We start from the raw sequence: 17817 nt of genomic DNA, 5'->3' as shown, positions 1-17817 counted from the left end.
TTTTTTCTTTTTTGCTGAGGAAGATTCGTCCTGAGCTAACATCTGCCACCAATCTTCCTCCTTTTTTGCTTGAGGAAGATCAGCCCTGAGCTAACATCCATGCCAATCCTCCTCTATTTTGTATGTGGGTTGCTGCCACAGCATGGCTGATGAGTGGTGTAGGTCTGCTCCTGGGATCCAAACCTGCAAACCTGGGCCACTAAAGCAGAGCATGCGAACTTAACCACTATGCCATGGGGCTGGCCCCTGAAGTCATTTTTTTACTCCACTTTTTTCTTTCGTATCCACATATAACCCAACAATAAAATATGTTGGCTTTATCTTCAACATATGTCCAATATCCTACCACTCCTCGTCTACCTCTTGGGTCTTTGCCCAAGCTACCTTGCCTAGATTATTGAGATAATTTCCAAACTGTTCTCTCTCTTCATCTCTTGCTCCATTAAAGTCTCTTTTCCTCACATCACCACAAGGATCCTTTTAAACCATGGTCAGATCATGTCACTGCTCTGCTCAAAACATGCCAATGACTTCATCTCAGAGCAAAAGCCACAGTCCATAGTGTGTCATATAAAACCCTATATGATCTGCTGCCTGTCTTCCCCTGTGATCTCATCTCCTACCACTCTCCTGTTCATTCTCTCTGTTGTAGGATCATTGGCTCCATGTGCCCCTTAACACACTAAGCATGCCACTTCCTAGGGCCTTCGTACTTTTTTTCCTGCAAACTGGAACATTCTTATTCCAAATATCTGCATGGTTTGCCTCTTCACTTCTTTAAAGTCTCTACCAAAATGTCACCTTATTTGGAAGGGTCTTCTTTATTGGATTTGAGTCTGTGTATTCTTAGATCATTCCCTTGCCTCACTCTGCTTTCTCCTACATGCTGCTTTTCTCAGACTTCTATATCAGCTGGCTGCTGGTTGAGTTCAATCAATGGGAGTGCCAACATGAGATTGGAGAGTGGGAGGAGGGAAAAGGGAGGGAAGGATATTTTCTCCTATCTCAGGCTGCATCTCCAGGCAGCAGAAAATCTCCTCTATGGCTCTAGTTGCCTTTGAACTAGCTCCTAGCTTCTTCCAGGTAACTCCAACCTCTGGGATCTGATAACACAATATATTTCCTTTGTCCTTCCAGCATAGGGATGGTAGTGGCTTCCAGCTGTTATTGATTTCTGGGTTCCTTTACTGTTACTTATTTGGCCTTTTAGGTCTTGCCATATTATCCATGTAACCAATTCTCTCTATTAAATTCCTCTCTTTTAAATATTCAGACCTATTTCTGTTTTATTCACTGGATCTTGACTGGCAATTGTATCACTTTTAGTTCCAGAAGGAAATTTGTAATTTGAGGAGAATTTAATTATGGGACTATTTACATAGGTGTTGGTTTGGTTTTGGAAAAACAACAAGGTATGGTGCAGTAACTCTGAGCCAGTAACCAACTCCCAGGCTTCAGGGGGCAAGGCAGGGCTTCTCAACTTCAGAACTATCAACATTTTAGACCAGATAATTCTTTGTTGTGGAAGGCTGTCCTGCACATTATAGGATGTTAGCAGCATCCTTGTCCTCTACCCACTAGATGCCAATAGCATTCACCCAGTTGGGACAACTGAAATTGTCTACACATTGCCAAATGTCCCCTGGGGGACAAAATTGCCCAAGGTTGAAAACCACTAGGCAAGGGCAACTATTAGAACCCTAAAAGAGAAAGGTGTAGCAAGATGGCCATCCTACTAGACAAACCTTGAGTAGAAAGACATAGTCAAACCATTGCAATTCAGTAGGAAAGGAGCCAGAAGAATAAATACCCAACATCTACTCTTCTCTTTCCTTCTGATCTCTTGCCAGTGGTCCCACTAGCCAAACCCACCTGGAAGCCAGAGGGCAAAAGAGCCTATTGTGTATTCCATACAGGTCAACCTCCTATGGCAGATAATGGAGTAGAGAAAGGTGGTGAACAGATCCAGAGAAGCAAATGGAAGGTATCTAACATACTACCCTATATGTATCATGGTAAACACCCCCGACATCCTGCCCTTTATCATTTTCCATAACATTTATCACCATTGGACGTGCTATATATTTCATTATTTGTTCACTGCCTTATGCTCAGTACCTGATACATTGTAGATGTTCAAAAAATGTTTCTCAAATTAGTGAATAAATGAATGAATGATGGAACTCAATAGGAGAGAATAAATTCTGGATATGCAATAAAATCTTACACTGGAAACTAATTACAAATCACAGGGCTAAAGGAAATATTTTGGTTTCAGAGAATATTACTACATAGAAAGTATATTAGTCACTTTTCCAGAGAAAAAGAAACAACAAGATATATGTGTATAGAGATTTATTTTAAGGAATTGGCTCACATGAGTATGGAGGCTTGGTGAATCTAAAATCTGATGGGGTAGGCCAGCAGGCTGGGAACTCTGGAAATAGTTGTAGTTTAGGCATGAAGGCAGTATGGCTGGCAGAATTCCTTCTTGCTAAGGAGAGGTCAGTCTTTTCCTATAAGGCATTCAACTGATTAGCTGAGGCCCACCCACATTATGGAGGGAAATATGTTTTACTCAAAGTCCACCAATTTAAGTGTTAATCTTATCCAGAAAACACCTTCATAGAAACATCTAGAATAATGTTTGTCCAAATATCTGGGCACTGTGGCCCACCCAAGTTGACACATAAAATTAACCATCACAGCAAGATTATAGTGTATTAAATTAAATTATATTTATAGTGTATAAATTATATTAGGGATTTAGAGTTTGAAGAAAGTAAGCTAAGCTCTTCAATCCTAACCCTTTACATTTTCATAAGGTAGAAAAATCCATACAATAAACTGCTACTGTTAACATAATTATGAAATAAAAGATTTACATAACATACATAAATTACCAAAACTTACTCAAAAAGAAATAGAAACTTAAATTGGTGCAGCCACTATGGAGAAGAGTATAGAGATTCCTCAAAAAATTAAAAATAGAAATACCATATGATCCAGCTATTCCACTTCTGGGTATTTATCTAAAGAACATGAAAACACTAATTTGAAAAGGTATATGCACCCCTATGTTATTGCAGCATTATTCACAATAGCTAAGACTTGGAAGCAACCTAAGTGTCCATCAATGGGTAAAGATGTGGTATATATATATAATGGAATACTACTCAACCATAAAAAGAGACAAAATCTTGCCATTTGTGACAAAATGGGTGGACCTTGAGAGTATTATGCTAAGTGAAATAAGTCAGACAGAGAAAGACAACTACCATGTGACTTCACTCATATGTACAAGATAAAGAAACACATAGATACGGAGACCAGATTGGTGGTTACCAGAGGGGAAGGGGGGAAGGAGGAGGGAAAAAGAGGTAAAGAGGCACATGTATATGGTGACAGATGGCAACTAGACTTTTGGTGAGGAACATGATGTAGTCTATACAGAAGTTAAAATATAATGATGTACACTTGAAATTTATATAATGTTATAAACCAGTGTGACTTCAATAGAAAAAAAGAACAAAACAGACCTATGAATAGGTAAACAGATTGAATCAGTAATTAAAGACAAAGACAAAAAAACCTCCCGCAAAAGAAAAGTACAAAACCAGATGGCTTACTGGTGACTTCTACCAAACATTTAAAGAAGAATGAACACCAATCCTTCTCAAACTCTTGCAAAAAATAGAAGAGGAGTGAACACTTCCTAACTCATTCTATGAGGCCAGTATTACTCTGATACCAAAGACAGTCAAAGACACCACAAGAAAAAAAACTACAGGCCAATATGATTTGTGAATATAGATGCAAAAATCTTCAACAAAGTGCTAGGAAACTGAATCCAACTGCATATTAAAAGGATTCTACTCCCTGACCAATTAGGATTTATCCCAGGAATGCAAGAGTGGTTCAACATAAGAAAATCAATCAATATAAGACACCATATTAATAGAATAAAGGGTGAGAGTCACATGATTATCTCAATTGATGCAGAAAAAGCATTTGGCAAAATCCAAGACCCTTTCATGATAAAAACACTAGAAAACAAGGAATAGAAAGAAACTTCTTTAATATGGTAAAGGGCATTGCTGAAAAACCAACAATAGTGAAAAACTGAAAGCTTTCTTCCTAAGATCAGGAACAAGATAAAGATGCCCACTTTCACCACTGCTATTCAACATTTTACTGAAAGTTCTAGCCAGAGCAGTTAGGCAAGAAAAAGAAATAAAAAGAATCTGAATTGGAAAGGATGAAATAAAACTATCTCCATTAGCAGAGGGCAAGATCTAATACATAGAAAATCCCAAAGAATCCCCCAAAAACTACCAGATCTAATAAATGATGCAAAGTTTCAGGGTGCAACATCAACACACAAAAATGAGTTACATTTCAGGGCTGGCCCGGTGGCGTAGTGGTTGGGTTCACACGCTCCTCTTGGGCGGCCGGGAGTTCATGGGTTCGGATCCCGTGTGCGGACATAGGCACCGCTTGTCAGGCCATGCTGTGGTAGCATCCCATATACAAAATGGAGGAAGATTGGCATGGATGTTAGGTTGGGGACAATCTTCCTCAAGCAAAAAGAGGAAGATTGGCAACAGATGTTAGCTCAAGGCCAATATTCCTCACCAAAAATAAAAAAAATTTATGTTTCTATACATCAGCAATGAACAATCTGAAAAGAAAATTAAGAAAACAATTTCACTTACAATAGCATCCAAAAGAATAAACTACCTAGGAACAAATTTAACCAAGGAAGTTAAAAACTTGCACACTAAAAACTACAAAACATTTCTGAAAAAAAATTAAAGAAGGCCTACATAAATGTCCATGGATTGAATGACTTAACATTGTTGAGATGACAATACTACCCAAAGCAATCTACAGATTCAATGCAATCTCTATCAAAATTTCAATGACCATTTTTACATAAATGGAAACTCTGATCCTCAAATTCATTTGGAATTACAGGGGCTCCAAATAACCAAAGCCATATTGAAAAAAAAGAATAGAATCGGAGAGACACATTTCCGAACTTCAAGACTTACTACAAAGCTACAGTAATCAAAACAATGTGTTATTGGCATAAAGGCACACATGTAGACCAATGGAATAGAATTGAGAGTCCATAAATAAACCCATCTATGGCCAATTAATTTTAGACAAGATCATTCAATGTGGAAAGAATAATCTTTTCAACAAGTGGTACTGGAACAACTGGCTATCCACATTCAAAGGAATGAAGTTGGACCTCTACCTCACACCATATACAAAAAATACACTTAAACTGGATCAACAATCTAAATATAAGAGTTAAATCCATAAAAATTTAGAATAAAATATAGATATAAATCTTCATGAGTTTATATTGGCTAGAAATTTTTAGATATACCAAAAACATAAGAAATAAAAGAAAAATTAAATTAGACTTCATAAAATTTTTAAACTTTTGTGCATCAAAGGACATTATCAGTGAAATCAAAGGACATTATCAGTGAAATCAAAGGATGTTATCAGTGAAAAGACAACCCACAGAATGGGAGAAATTATTTGCAAATCATAAGAATGATAAGAGTCTGGTATCCAGAATATTTAAAGAACTTTTACAACTCAACAACAAAAAGACAACCCAGTTAGAAAAATAGGCAAAGGACTTGAATGGACAGTTCTCCAAAGAAGATATACAAAAGGACAACAAGCACACGAAAAGATGCTCAACATCATTAGTCATTAAGGAAATGCAAACCAAAACCACAATGAGATACCACTTCACACCTATGAAGATGTCTATAATTAAAAAATGTAAAATAATAAATGTTGGTGAGGATGTGGAGAAATTGGAACCCTCTCATAATGCTGGTGGGAATGTAAAATGGTGCAGCCACTGTGGGAAACAGTTTGGTGTTTCCTCAGAAAATTAAACATGGAATTAATATATGAACCAGCAATTCCACTCATAGTTATATACCCAGAAGAACTGGAAACAGGTACTCAAACAAATACACGTGCATGCATGGTCATAGCAGCACTGCCACAATAGCCAAAAGATGGAAACAATTCAAATGTCCACCAGTGGATGAATGGATAAACAAATTGTGGCAGATCCATATAATGGAATATTATTCAACCATAAAAGTTAATGAGGTACGGATACATGCTACAATGTGAATTTACCTCAAAAACATTATGCTAAGTGAAAGAAGCCAGACACAAATGGCCACATATTATATGATTCCATTTATATGAAATTTCCAGAATAGGTAAATCCATAGAGACAGAAAGCAGATTGGTGATTGTCAGGGCCTGGGAGAAGAGGAAATGGTTATAGGGTTTCCTTCTGGGGTGATGAAACTGTTTTGGAACTAGACAGAGGTGATCGTTGCACAACATTATGAATGTACTAAATGCTACCGAATTGTTCACTTTAAAATGGTGAATTTTATGTTATGTGAATTTCACCTTGATCTAAAAAAATAGACTATAAAATGCACAGGAACTTAAGAAGTATCCCAATTTTATATGGATTTTTTTCTGGCAAAAAGGAAAGTAATAAAAAAGTATTAAATTATTTAATTATCTAATACTAATTAAAGTATTTAAAATGATCTGGAAGAGGAAAGCATATGTTCTTTAATGTAAAACACATATGAATACAGGACTGTAATAAGAAATCATAAGTTCTGGAGATGCAATATATTCTCCTGAAAAAATTTTGAGTCTAAAATGTTGGAAAGTTTACAGAGACTCTACCCCTGGTCAGTTACATGGCTTGTGGGTTATTTTTGTTAAGAAAACTACAGCTTACAGCTTGCTATGGTGTTTTGTGTTGCTGTACTCTGCTGCTAGAGGAGTATCCATGATTTCATGTTTTGAGCCTTGGTCTCATATCTGTATACCAATGCACTGGATTTATTTTTTTCACTTATTTATTTAACAGGAATTTCTATATTGCTTACTAATGTGCCAGAATGGATTCTAAACACTTTACAAATCTTAAGTTATTCAATCCTCATACCAACCCTATGATATGGGTTCTATTATTGTCCCCATTTTACTGATAAAGAACCTGAGGCAGATTGGTGAGACAGATTGCCCAAGTCCACACAGCCAGTAATTGGGGGAGCCAGGATTCAAGACTGGGCTTCATACTCTTCATACGCTTAATCTAAGTGCTTCACTGCCTCTATGAAAAATGGGGTACATTTTAGAAGCCAGTTTTTTTAGGGAAGGGGGATAGAGAGGGGAAGTGCACCCCAGGTAGTGATAAATACAATATTCACAAAGATTAAGCCATTTCACAGTAGATTTATTTCTATTTTTCATAGAGTTTCTAGACTAGAAGATGGAGTGAATGCAGCATAAACTGTGCGTGTGGACAAGGCACTTGGTAAGTCCCCTCAGGATTTATTTTAGGAAACGTGTAATTATGTGAACCAGATTCTAGATCAATTAGGTAATTTCATATCCAGTTGAATGACTATACCCAAAGAGTAGTACTTACTGAATTTCCTTTCAACCTGTTAGTAGGCCTCTTGTGGCCTCTCCAGGTTACAGGACTTTGTGCTGCCTCCTGTCCTATTTACACTTTTCAGCAGTGCTTTCAATTAAGGACATCATTGGAAAATCAATCTAATCTGGTTCTTATGGGGTGGGGATGGGACAGGATAGTTAATGTGCTAAAGGCTGGAATGGAGAAAATTAATCTAACAAGATGGAATTTAACAGACATGAGAAGTTCTTTACTCAAGTCTAAAGAAACAAACAACTGTCCAAGATCTGGGTGGGGAGAGATGGTTTAACACCATCACACGGAAAGAAAAAAAGGCTCAGGGGTTTCCATTGGCTGGAAGCTAAATATGAGTCAACAGCAAGTTGTGGCTGCTTAATAAAACAAAACAAAACAAGACAGAGCGAAACAAAACCCTAAAGAAATCTTAGCCTGGAAAAACAAAATTTCAGTATCCAGGCCAAGGTTAAGGAACCCTTTTGTTTCTCCTTCACTAATCAGCCTGGGGAACAGAGTACTGTTCCAAGTACTGCATCATAGAGGAACAGCATCAAACTGTAGGAGTCTAGAAGAATGGGATGAGAAGGTGCAAGGCTGAAACCAACTTATATGAAGAATGTCTGGAGGAATGGGGAATCTAGTGAGGGATATCATGTGTCTTCAATTATCTGGGCTGAGCAGGGGGGTTCAAGGAGGGAGATTGTAAGAGATAAATTACTTACTCTGTACCCCTCTCTTCTATAGAGAAATGACAAAAATAGAACTTAATATTGGGTATCGACTCTGTAACAGGAGGTGATAAAACCTTTACATGTGTTGTTACATTACCTCCCTACACTAACTCTCTGAGACAGTTACTGAAGTGTTTCTAACACCTTAGCAGCATTCTAATAAATCTCTTCCTTTTGAACATCAAGTGAGGGGAAAGTATATGCTTGTTAATGTAAACACAGTGTTTTGATACTGGACTCCAGTATTAATTTGAAGATTAAGCAATCAACTTCAGAGGGAAAGGGCCCTTTTTCCCCAGGGTCTGACACAGTGGTGTACCACTCACTTCCTGTACTCAGACTGGGGTCACATAGGGGCAGGCTGGTAGGTGGACTTTGAAGAAAGGAATTTATTGGAAGCTACCAAATCCAGAAGTGGTGCCTGAGAACAGGCACCTGCCTCCTTCCACCTCAGCTATTGCTGGGTGGTAGACAGAACAATGACTTTGGGGCTTTCTCTGTTTCCAAGTCACTCCCATTTGAGTAGTAAGGTATAGCTACCTCCCTAGTTGCTGCTCTGCTTCAGCAAGTCCCTGCCCACTGGTTCCTTAGCAGAGTCTTACTCCCACTAACTCTATCTTGAGATTCAGTTTATAAACAAAAGCTTGAAGATCACATTCAAGAAATTATTTGAAAAATACTAAGGAAAGTATTTGAATTTCAATCAATCACTCCTATGCCTCCATATGAAATATAAATTCTGCTCCCTGGTGTCCAGGACTCTCCAGATACAGCCAGATATGTTTTTCAGGCTTTGTTTTCTATTACATCCCTATATGGGTTCTTTGTTTCATCTAAACAGAATTTCTCATCATTAGTATCACACTGCCATGCCTTTCCCTGCTGTTCCTTCTACTTGGAAAGACTTCTTTCGCTGTATCTTTCAAAATCATACTCAGCATTTCAAATTCCTTTTAAATATCATCTCCTTCATGAAACCTTCTTTGACCAGCAACCACCACCCCATAGGTGAGATTTTTCCTTCATTGAGCTCCATAGCACATGGCTAAGACTTTTGTATGGCACTTATGTTGCTACTTCTCAGTCTCTGAGGTCAGTTCACATATTATGGTATGCAGACTTAACATATTTTGTTCCCTGTGTTTATAAAGACAGAATGCCTAGTGGTTTCACATTGCATAATGGCTCATTGTAACCATTTCCTAAATGGAAAAAAAACAACTCAAAGGACTAGAAGGCAGCAACACCATTTTGCACTTCAACACTTGTGCAACTGGTTATTTGAGTCATCTATAATTGGTAGTGTACTAGAGGAAACAACTCTATTTTTCTTCTACATTTGCCTTCAAAAATACTGTTGGCTCTTGGGGCCGGCCCAGTGGCATAGTGGTTAAGTTCCCATGCTCTGCTTCAGCGGCCCAGGGTTCGCGGGCTTGGATCCCAGGCACGGACCTACATACTGCTTATCAAGCCATGCTGTGGTGGCACCCCACCTACAAAATAGAGGAAGACTGACACAGCTCAGGGACAATCTTCCTGAAGCAAAAAGAGGAAGATTGGCAATAGATGTTAGCTCAGGGTCAATCTTTCTCACAAAAAACAAGCAAACAAACACTGTTGGCTTGCCTTTCCCTGTCCCTTGGAGATATCATAGGCAAATCCAATGGCTCTCCATTTGCTTTCCATTCACTCTTGGGTATTAAAACAATCTGATTTTTCAGGTATTGAAACATACTATCCAGCTAAAAACTTCAACTTGTCATCCATTTCACAATGTTACCCCTCCCTCAGCTCAGAACTGATTTTTGGTTTGAGGACTTACCAGTGGGAAAAAGACATGTAGTCTGTTCTTTCACTCTCCTTGCTTTTTCCTATCTCCTCCTTCAGCTTGTCCTCACAAGGACACCTAGAGCCACTCCTAATAAACTCTGTAGTATTTCACTAAAGCTTGGAAAAAATTATGCCTACTGTAAATGAAGTGGAGATGCTGGAAATTCTTTGGCTTAGGAAGGGGTCAAAGGCTCAGAAAGATAGGCATGTTAGAACTGACTGTGTTACTGTGCAACACAGGAGAACCACCCGAGGACTATGTTTCCCAGGAAGACCTAGAGGACATTCTCTTCACTAAAGCAGGGAGGGACACTTCATGAGGGAGATACTGGCATCTTGACAAACTCGAAGTTGCCTAGCTTCTGTAGACCAGGTTGACAGTTGGAGATCTGATGGGAAACTGGGCTCCCTGGTGTCAATGGGGATGATAGGATTCTGGAATAGAAGAAGCCAGTTGACAGCATAAAAATGTCAGAGCAGAGGTAGGATTGGTAGAATTAGTTGGCTGTGTTAATTGCCATGATAAGCCTAAAGGAAGACAAGTTGATGCAATTATCCTAATGGGTATCTAAGGCCAGAGTGACAATTAGGAGATCTTGATCCTCATGAATCTGTAGCAAAGACTAATAAACCATGATATCCCTGGAGAATGATATATGGGCAGGCAATGAAGGCATTGCTTGATTTATATATCCAAAAAAGATCTTGAGTGGGTCAGTACCACACTGGCAAATCATAGTCTCTTATCTAGTTTTAAGAATTGAGGTAGCTTTCAAATTCAGAATCCAGTGATTAAAGATCCATGTCCCCCTGAAACACCATAGCAAACAGTTATAGTAGCTATTAACAATCCTTCCTCAAAGGGACCTACAGACATTCACCAGATTAACTGTACACTGGGGAAATTGAATATGCAGGTATTTTGAGAGCTGTGGATAAGTTGACATGGATACCAAGTGACTCAAATAGCGTTAGCCTCCTTATTACAGTGGGGATGTTTAGAGGCCAAGTGATAAATGCAGTCCCAGCCCAAGTCAGAAGGCTGTGGAATACTTAGCAACTGGAAGAACCCTCACATTGGTTCTTTGTGGAGTAAATCTTTACGGCAGGAAAGTCTAAGTGGAAATCCCTAAAAGTCCTCCCTAATCCCCATCCCTGCGCCAAAACAGGCAGTAGGCCAGATTTGGCCCATAGGCCATAGTTTGCCAACCCATGGTCTAGAACCCTATACGTTTAAAAATTCCACAGATATGTCAGATCCCTAAATCTTTGTACGGTTTATTTCCTATCAACTGAGGTGTACATTTCTTACTTAAGCATTCAAAGCTCCAGCCAATTTCTGCTACCAGGTCCCACTGGCATGGTGTCATCAGTATAGTGAACCAGTGACCAGAATGTCCAGGTAATCAAGGTCCATCATCATCATTGCGATCTATTTACTTTAAGCAAGGATCAGACTGGTGAACTGAGTGGGTTACTACGGGGAGCATCACTCCTGCCTCCTTTAAGTGGTTGAGGGTGACACAAATCACTGCAAGATGCTCTGTTGCTTTCAACTTACTATCTTGGGGTCATAACACACTCAAAATAGTGTTTCGAGTGCCAAGCACAGTGTGGTACCATGATTTTTTATTTCATTTTATTTTATTACCAGTGCATATCCTTCGTGTCAAAATAAGAAAAATGGACTTCAAATGTTGCACTTTTTTCTTTCTTTTTGTGAGGAAGATCAGCCCTGAGCTAACATCTGCCAATCCTCCTCTTTTTTTTTTGCTGAGGAAGACTGGCCCTGGGCTAACATCAACGCCCACCTTCCTCCACTTTATATTGGACGCCACCACAGCATGGCTTGACAAGCAGTGCGTCGGTGCACGCCCAGGATCCGAACCGGCGAACCCTGGGCCGCCACAGTGGAGCGCGCGCACTTCACCACTTGCGCCACCGTGCCGGCCCCCAAATGTTGCACTTTTAAGTCACCATGGAGTGTGGTTAATTTGTTTATTGAATTATATCTATGATGCACTGACACTATGCTAAAATAACATAATATATGTCAACATTACCAGATTGAGCATCATAATATTCCAAACTCACAGGAAAGCAACAGTCAGAAAAATTAGGAAATTTGAAATGAGCTATCTCATTCAGGCAGAATTTTTTCACAAGAATTAAAAATGTAAATGAGACTGCAACCAAAGTAAGCTTCCAAGTGGCTCATTTGTTAGCAAGCAAGAAAAGCCACTTACCAATGACAAGTTAGTTAAACTGTGTTTGACTACAGAAGCTGAAGAAATGTGTCCAGAGAAAATAAACCTGTTTAAGATGATCAGCCTTGGTAAGAACAAGTGGTTAAAGGGTTGAGAACCATGGGAGCAATATCAATAGTTAATTAAAAAAAACAAGGCTAATGGCTTTGAGTATTTTTTCTTGTATCTTGATGAGTTGACAGATGCCACTGATTGCTGCTCAGTTGTTGTTTACTTAAGGTGTCAATGCCAAGTATGAGGTGACTGAAGAATTGGATTCTACGAATAGTCTGTGTAGAACCACTCCAAGTGAGAATATTTTCAAAGAAGTTGAGAAAAGTTTTACTGCAGTACAACCTGAAGTGGAATCTCCGAGGATGTGTTACAGATCATGGTGATAAAAATTGTCTGGAGCAGAAAAAGGCTTAATTGGGCAAATTTACAAAGCTTATGAAAAAGTAAGATGGTAAAGCCTGTGATTATTCATTGCATTATTCATCAGCAGACACTTTACAGAAAATATTTGAATCTATCATGTGTTATTGAATCAATAGTGTCAAAAATGAACTTTATTCACTTTTGTGGACTTAAGCATCTTCAACTCTGTGAACCTTTGTCAACAATAGAAGCTGAATATCCTGACTTGCCCTACCAAACGGCAGTTCGATGGCTTAGGGGTACAGTTTAATTATGATTTTTTTTTAGTTCAATGCTGAAATTGAAGTTTTTCTGAACAAGAACCACCACTATTATTTGACATTGAATGACTTTGACAATTTTTTGTGAATTTTTAGGTGTGATGTGGTATTAAGAATTCTTATCTTATAGAGATATATACTGATATATTTACAGATAAAGAGGTATGATGTTTGGGCTTTCCTTCAAAATATTTAGAAGGAGAAGTGAAAAGTAAGGAAGTACAGATGAAATAATATTGGCCATAAAATAACTAAAGCTAAGTGATCTGTAAATTACATTCAATAAACTATTCTGTCTTATTCTGTCTGTGTTTGAAATTTTCTGTAATAAATAGTTAGAAAAACATAAACAATATCTATTATCATAGCTGACAAAGAAAGAAATCACCTGATAGGTAGGTTGGCCTGCAAAGATGTCTTAAGACTCAAGAGGCAACGAGAGTAGTCAGCAGTGTTCAAAGCAGCTGTCAATCTTTCCACAGCAAACAGCTGGGAGTTGGGGAAGCCACTGCAAACTTTGGCTCCAGAGCTAATGAGCCTCATGGGAGTTAAATCAGAGGGTCAGCAGGAATGAGTAAAGCGGATGATTTGAGGTGAGCTCTCAGTTGGCAGAAATGTCAAATCCACTGAGTAAGGAATGAAAAAGTTTCTAGAACTCCTCTACCCTTTGGGGAGTGGAGAAGCCAAAGACGCAGCTGACTGAGAACAGCGTGGTCAAGAGGCAAGTTACCGAGGAAGCAGATATGCAGGAATTCCCAGGAGAAGTACGGGAAAGTGGAGTAACTAACTTCCAAAGACTTTTACAAACTCAGACAGGAGGGAGGAAGTGATGGAGTTTGGAGGGTACAGAAACTTGCCTGAGATCAAAGGAAGTCAAATTGCCTAAAGCAAGGGCTTTTCTTTCATGGGCTACACATTCCTCTATGAATTTTTTTTTTAATGAGAGAAAAAAAGTGTTCACAAACATAACATTTTGCATTTGATTTTAGGGGATCTCCAAAGCCTGGGATCCATAACCCCAGACTAAGAACTCCTGGAGGAAAATCTTGCTTACAGAAAGTTCACAATGGAGACTAAATGGCAGGGAAGGCAAGAACAGCCTTGCTGAATGCGGTGTGCACATTTCAAGCAACGAGCACCTAGCAATATCCAGTATGTTTCCCTGCCCTAGGAGGATGTACCTGAAATTGTAAAGTACCAGGTATGGGGAGATTTGCCTGGTGGAGGTGTGTTAGGGCAGTCACTGAAATGACATGAAATGAGACATTTAAAAGTATAGGTCAGCCAGTTCACAGTTGTAATCTCCACTCCATCCCCTACAATCACCATTAGTGATTTTTTCAACATTCAAGTTAATTCAACCAACATTTTATAGACAATGTGTTGGAAAATGTGGGAGATGAAAAATATTGTTGAAACATGGACCCTAACACGGGGGCAGTCGTCTCTGACTGGAGAATGTGAATGGCCCCTGTGACAACCTAGATCTGAATTCTTTGACCTTCAACTTGAATGTCCTTCTTCAGGACATTTTCAGCTCCACACAACCATAGCCACTTCTTTGGTATTATCCTCACTTAATACTCCCCCATCTTCAAGATTTCAAACTCTGAAATTCTCTGAGACCATAAACTCTTGTTCTGCTGTCTTTCTCATACCTACTAATTTTTTTTTCTTTACTCTCATCATGAACTCCGGACTCCTTGAAGGCTCGGATCCAAGTTTTCCTTCAGCTCTGACTTGGCTTCCCTTGCCTCTTTCCTAGCACAGATACCATGGCATGCGAAGTGACCAAGGACCACTAGGTGGCAGCAGAGTCTCAACTATACTGTCCACTAAGCTTGGGCACCAAGTCAGGTAAGGTAATTGTTATTTATAATGGGAGCCTCAAGTTTGAAGGAGCAAGGCAGTAGCGGAATTAAGCAAAGGATAGAGAATACAGGGATATTAGTTGGCTGGGAACAAGAAGATCTTGAAACTTATATAAGTGTAAACCAGAGAAGTGGCTAGACCTGAGCAATGGGGGAGATGGCAAGGTACTCCCAGGTTCGTTGTAACCATTTCATTCCTATACACATGGATAGTCTCCCCTTGCTTTGAAACAACCCCTGACCAACTGCTCTGAAGCGCTTTCTATTTAAGGGTTAGTTATGTAATGCCAACAAGGCTCCTGGAATCCTTTGCTCTTAACTGCCTTGCCAATCCCCAGTGCTAGATGAAGTCAATTCTCTTGTTTCTCTCCTTCTGGGCAGCCAGGTTCTCCTGCAGAAAGTTACAAAAGTCTACACATTGGCTCAACTCTAAGTCTATAATATGTAACCTCAGTGGTGACCTCAAGGCTGCTCAACTTTCCTCTTTTCATCCTTAGTCATTTCCTTGGGGCATTGCTCATAGAAGCGATTCTAAGCCTTCTCCACTCCCTGAAATCTCTGATCACATTTCAGCTCCCCAACCACAGCAGCTGACCTCACATCCTCCTTTATATGGAGGACTGGGACCATCCCTCCAGTCCTCTCCTGAAGCCTCTCTCCACTATAGACAGAGCCCAGGACCTACAAGAGTCCTCCGTGACACATTTCTAGAGTTGGATGGAGAAGATTCAGAAATTCTACCCTCTTCAATGGAAAGTGAAAAAATAGATATCCTACATCTCATCTCAGAATAAACTTACTCCTCTGAAAGATACATTACTCTCTTGGTCTGCCGGGGCTGTCATAACAAAATACCGCAGCCTGGCTAGCTAAAACCACATTTATTTCCTACAGTTCTGGAGGCTGGGAGGTCCATGATCAAGGTGCTGACCAATTTGGTTCCTGGTGAGCACCTTCTTCCTGGCTTGCAGGCAGCTGCCTCCTTGCTATATCTCGACGTGGCCTTTCCTCAGGTGCATGTCCAAAGAGCTCGCTCTCTCTTCCTCTTCTTATAAAGCCTCTAATCCCATCTTGAGGGCGTCACCCTCATGATCTGATATAACCCCCACAGTCCCATCTCCAAATACCACCACCTTGAAGGTTAGGGTCTCAGCATATGAATTTGGGGGGTACACAAACGTTTCTCCCAGAGCAGTTACAAATGTTGATGACTGGTGTGTTTCCTAACTCATAGGAAGAAGCCCAATCTCATCTGCAAAGACTATGCTTTCAAACTAGTCACTAAAAAATTAACAAAGTAACATAAAATATACTGTATTCTGTCAAATTGCAGCTGAGCTTATCCTATTCAGTGATTTCTGGTTCATTTATTCAGTCATTCAGTTAACAAAGACTGACTTGAGCCAAGACTCCTAATCACTACATGCTGCTAAATACAGAAGGGTGATGATGGAGCCCTTTTGTGGCAGATAAAGAATATTAAAGCAGAGGAGTCACTCGTCCAGAATTTGTCAGAATCTCCCTCCAGCACTATGGAAAGAGAATCCACTCACGAGCCACCAGGCATATCCCAGCGGCACAGCTGGGAGCTCAGTTGAGAGGTGAGTGCCTCAGGCGTAACGTTTTTATTATAATCACTCCTGATAGTTAAGTAGTTTTCAAGAGTTTTCTATCTAATGAAAAAATAATGTGTGACCAGCAGATGCACATATGTTCTAGTCTGCATGATGGGTACATCTCTCAGAACAGTGATGTAAATTAGAATTCTACCGCATGCATCAGTTTGTTAAGAACTAGATTATTATTCATCATCCCCCCAGATCACTCCTGAGTGAACTAACAAAAATGAATTTTTAAATCTACAATGTTGTAGACTGGACCTTGGCCTCAGAATGACCTTACCAATGTGCTGGCTGGCGTCCTCTAAGGTTCAGCTTGATCTTTCTTGTCTCTTAAAGCTACCAGTATTAATTTAAAGACACATCCATTTTAAACTGTATTAATTTAACTTAATTCATTCATTTATCAATTTAATATTAACAAATTAATTTATCGGACAATAAATTAATTTATTAATAAATTAAATTATTAAAAATGAATTTATTTAGTTTAAGCTATATACATTAATTGGAGATATTTACCAAAAGCAATTGGGTATAACATAGGAATATAAGAGCTATGTCAAATATTTGGAGGGCTTTCATGAGGATTAGGATAAGACCTGTTCTGTATGGTCACAGCATATAGAATTGAGATCCGCAGGTGGAAGATATAGGAAGGCACATTTTAGCTGAGCATAAGACAGACCTCTCTAAACACAAGACTTTTCTAAATATTAGTTGGGAGAAGTGAATTCCTGGTCACTAGAGGTGGTTGGACACTAGCCTGCCTATGATGTTGAAGATCTGTAATACTATCAGCGCCTCCAAGGCCCCACCAACCTTGATAGGCTATGATTAACGACTGGGTGGTACAGGCTGAACCTCCTAAATCAGACTTGTCATTTCTGCCACAGCCCAAGTGCTATACATAAGCCTTGGGGCTACTTGGCTGCCTTCCCTGGCTCACCTCTTACACAGAAGCAGGGCATGGCTCCAGGGAGGCAAACCTATTAGTTAATCAGAGCTTGGAGAGCTTGCAGCTATGAGTATGCTGCTCTTCATCTGGTAGATTCATAGTGGGTAATGTTTATGGTGATAATTATGATGAAGCAAGTGTTTAAAATCCTTGTCTGGGTGCTTGGCTTCCAGCTTATAGATAAAACTAAATTAAGTTACAAAACATCAGAAAACCACAATTACAGCAGGATTTTCTGCTTTAGAATATTACCTGTTTGTTTAGAAATACTTCAAGCAAAGCTTAAAGACAGAAGCTGTACACTTACAGTGCTGGAATCATAGAAGAAAGGAGTAGACAGATTTATTTTCC

At 39.3% G+C, this 17817-nt stretch overlaps 1 long non-coding RNA gene across 1 annotated transcript in view; it reads left to right on the top strand.

The window, feature by feature from the left end:
* The window catches only part of LOC131397466 (uncharacterized), a 41387-nt gene extending 29396 nt beyond the window's left edge, over positions 1–11991 (top strand). The window contains exons 2-3 of the long non-coding RNA XR_009216768.1: positions 7332–7393; positions 11857–11991. This is a non-coding gene — a long non-coding RNA (uncharacterized LOC131397466). The remainder of the gene's footprint in view (positions 1–7331; positions 7394–11856) is intronic.
* Positions 11992–17817: the final 5826 nt, after the last annotated feature.

This window comes from Diceros bicornis, chromosome 3 (genome assembly GCF_020826845.1).
Source record: "Diceros bicornis minor isolate mBicDic1 chromosome 3, mDicBic1.mat.cur, whole genome shotgun sequence".
Lineage (NCBI taxonomy): Eukaryota > Metazoa > Chordata > Mammalia > Perissodactyla > Rhinocerotidae > Diceros > Diceros bicornis.
The sequence above is the reverse complement of the archived record's forward strand: the minus strand, read 5'-3'. Positions and strand labels throughout refer to the sequence as shown.